Source organism: Notothenia coriiceps, unplaced genomic scaffold (genome assembly GCF_000735185.1).
Source record: "Notothenia coriiceps isolate Sejong01 unplaced genomic scaffold, NC01 NC01_scaffold00006881, whole genome shotgun sequence".
Taxonomy (NCBI): Eukaryota; Metazoa; Chordata; class Actinopteri; order Perciformes; family Nototheniidae; genus Notothenia; species Notothenia coriiceps.
The window spans coordinates 10,082-13,915 of record NW_011339582.1 but is presented as its reverse complement, the minus strand read 5'-3'; positions in this window follow the sequence as shown (position 1 = coordinate 13,915).

Sequence of the window (3,834 nt, the reverse complement as noted above, 5' to 3'; positions counted from 1 at the left end):
ATACATATACATTTATATACAAGGAGACAAACAGGACCGCACACATGGTACACGAACATGTGCTCTCACATTTCACAAAATCAAAACAGCCCTATTGATTCATCACCAAGCAATGAACCATAACGTCAACCTATTACTAAGATAGGCAGACACACACATGTGAAAGTTACTTTCTGAAACATGCTGCCGAGATACTCGCCAATACACTGTCATAGAGAAAACAAACTATCCCATTTGCACATTGTCCATTCCCAGAGCTAAATCTAAGTGATTAAAGCATTTCCCACCCCTTGTTCCCATGAGCTCCACACTCAAGGTATGACAGTGCCAGGTGAGCATAAGGCCGCATGCCTCAAATGAGCGACACAACCAGAGCAACGCTCCTCCACCTACTCCCTCACCCCTTTTCCGAACGGACAGCAATATCCTCATGCAAAAAAAGCTAGTAAGGATAGTGTGTTGCACTATTTCAGCATGCAATATCGAGCTATAACACAACGCCACCTAGGGGTTTCTGCCCCAGCGCAGCTCACAGAGCTCACTGGGAAGATCCCGCATGCAGTATTGGACTGGGAGGGGGGGGGGGGGGGAGGGGGGGCTGGGATTCTAAAGTCTGCCTCCACATCTCCATTGAACGTGGGGCTCTCTAGCACTATTCCAGCCCCTGTGGTGTAGTTCCAACAGGACTCTGTACAGTAGATGTATCTTGCATGCACCCCATAGAAAACGAGTGTGTGTGTGTGTGTGTGTGTGTGTGTGTGTGTGTGTGTGTGTGTGTGTGTGTGTGTGTGTGTGTGTGTGTGTGTGTGTGTGTGTGTGTGTGTGTGTGTGTGAGAGTGAGTGAGTGAGTGAGTGAGTGAGTGCATGTAAGAAAGTGCGTTAGAGTAAAATGACCGTGCACTTCAGAGTTAGAGAAATGTTTTATCGCATGCTTTTCAACTATTGCCTGGCATGGATTTATGTATCAAAAGTTTAATATTCATGTTGCTGATGACATCACCATCACAGGTCAGGTGATTCAGAGTGGAGGGAAACACTGGGTCTTCAGTGTAAAGATGCTTTAGTAATCACAGCACACCTGCTGCCCCCTTGTGTTTGTTTTAGGAATTTAAACCGCAGCTTCTCAGAGAGACAGTTCACCCTAAATAAAAAGTGCATGTCTCTTTTCTGCAGTGCTATATATACATCAATATTGTTTTGTTGTGAGCTATTAAGTGTTTGAAATATGTCTGAGTTCTATCCAATATAATAAAACTAGATAGCATTGTCTGGTGGTGCTCAAGGTAGAAGGTGCCAAACAAGTGGCTCTACTCTTACCTCTGTGTGTAGATTGAGTTGGTGGATGTAGTTTGGTGTAAAGGATATAGTTCCCACCTCAAACTGCTCACAACAAGGTGTGTGTATTATCATGACTTACAGGATTGTGAGTTCGTACATTAGTGTTGAGATTTTTGGATGTGTTTTTTGGTGCATTGAGCACCACAAGCTGAATACCATCTGGTTATATAGTTCTTGCACCACAAAAATCCAGATTCCAAAATAGTACAACAGGTAAGAGGAAAAAAACATGTGGTTTTGATTTTGGGATGAACCTTTAAGTTACATTTGATTTAGTCATGAACTGTCCCTTTAGGTTTGACCATCTTTGATTTGTGAGACACATGGATCTGTTAACATTTTTACAAGGAAATCAAATATCTTCCCTTATGAAATTTCACTTAATGATCAGGAAAACCCAAGAGGCACTAAAAAGATCCCACACTGCACCTTGACCGGCACCTGGGTGATGCCAGGCTCCTGTCTTTCAGCTGACAAGGCGTAATCCGGTGCCAACATCGAGTGAATCGCGTTCTCTTCCTCAAGCAACCGTGTCACGTTCCAACCCTTCCCCCATACTTCCAACTCTCCACTTTCTGTGAGGCCGAATCCTCTTCAGGGGCTGAACAGAGTTGCTTGAGGTTCAATACATTCAGTCTTATTTGGTACATTCATCACTTTCACAGAGGAGGCAGAAGGATTTCATCAGTGAGGAGGACTCTGTGTGTCACACATATGAGCAGACGTCCCCTGTCCTTGTGTGAAAGTGGATCTATTGCTCATGATAAATGTGTGAAAGACAGGAAGGTAATGTTTCTGTGTAGTGGAGTGAGTGCCATCTGTTACACTATAAGAACTTGCACCCACAGCATCAGAGCTAATGCATGAGTGTGTGATACTGGAGGCCTTGTTTAGAATATGCAGAAATAGAGCCTCAGATATACGTCTTCACCTCTCGTTTCAGAGCTCTGATGTCGCAGTGTTGAAGGTAACCGTCATCCTCACAGCAGCTCAATGACTCAGAAGAGCTGGTGACTCTAGTCCAACTTATAACAAGTTGATTTTCAGTCTCAGGACAATTGCTCTATGCACGTTGTCTAGGTTTTTGTGTGTGTGTGTGTGTGTGTGTGTGTGTGTGTGTGTGTGTGTGTGTGTGTGTGTGTGTGTGTGTGTGTGTGTGTGTGTGTGTGTGTGTACACTAGTGTGTCCCCTGCTCTCAGACGGGCATGGAGGACCAGCCAACATCCAGCTCAAGGTCTAAAATGTCACATCTTTCCATGCTGATACAAAAAAATCCTGGGGGAGACACTCGTATGCACAATCAATTAAAAAATATAATGTTGGTGTGTGATCGTTGTGCAAAGGTGATTAGTGTGTGTGTGTATTATTGTTCATAACGCTGCAGCCTCAGTGCAGAGAGGACACAGTTTNACGTCCATTAATGATGACAGGAAGCACAGCAGCACTCTGATGGACAGATGACCGCACTGTCAATGAATTAAAAGTAAATATATATAAGTCGTCATGAACACATCTGTCCATCAGAGTGCTGCTGTGCTTCCTGTCATCATTAATGGACGTCTCTTTAAAATGACCGCTCAGAGGAGTATGGAATGCCATTTAAGCCAAAATTAAATAAATACATCAATAATTAAATAAATACAGATGACTTGTATTTCATAAAGACGCATTTATTTATTTCAGGTGACTTGTATTTCATGATGAGATATTTCCATTCCTTATATGCAAATGAACGGGGCGTGGTTAGCTCACAGATCCAGAGACCCAGACCAAAGCAACAGCACCACAACACTGACTACTCGAGAAGAGGAAGAAAATGGAGGAGAAGGAAAAACTACTATAAGGCAAACTACTAAATGAAAATAAGGCGGGGCAGACAACATGGAAGACGTCGGTGGGCTCCAAGATGCTATGCTATCCTTAGCAGATCAAATTGATCAACACGGTTTACCAACAAGTGTTGGCCCATATTGAAGACTTTATCGAAGTACTCGGGCGGATAAGCGCTCTTCGAGATATCGACACGGATGACGAAGTTGTAAATACTTTGACACTGATTGAGCACCGTGTTCGTGTGGAAGATGTCCAAGAAGTTGGTTCAAGCACAGGTGCAGGACGCCCGCCTCTGGATATTCCAGGCGATATGCTCGCTACCTATGTGCTGTCCGGTCTATCAACCCGGCGGTTGGCTGCCTCTCTCAACAATTCGGAGAGGCTTTTCTCAGAGTCAGACATAGCATGTAATATGATACTCTAAATGTCACCCGCCAGAAATGTTCGCTTCTTCTTCTTCGGTGTAAATTGTCCGTTGGCAAACCAGTTGACTTCTTCTTCTCTGGGTTTTTTGGCGGATTGCAAACAACTTTAAGGTGCATACCGCCACCTACTGTACATGAGTGTGAATCATCATATCATTCCATCTCTTAACTCATGGACATATCTATGATCTAATCCAAAAATAAATAAATAAGAAACATAATAAATAAAACAAAACAA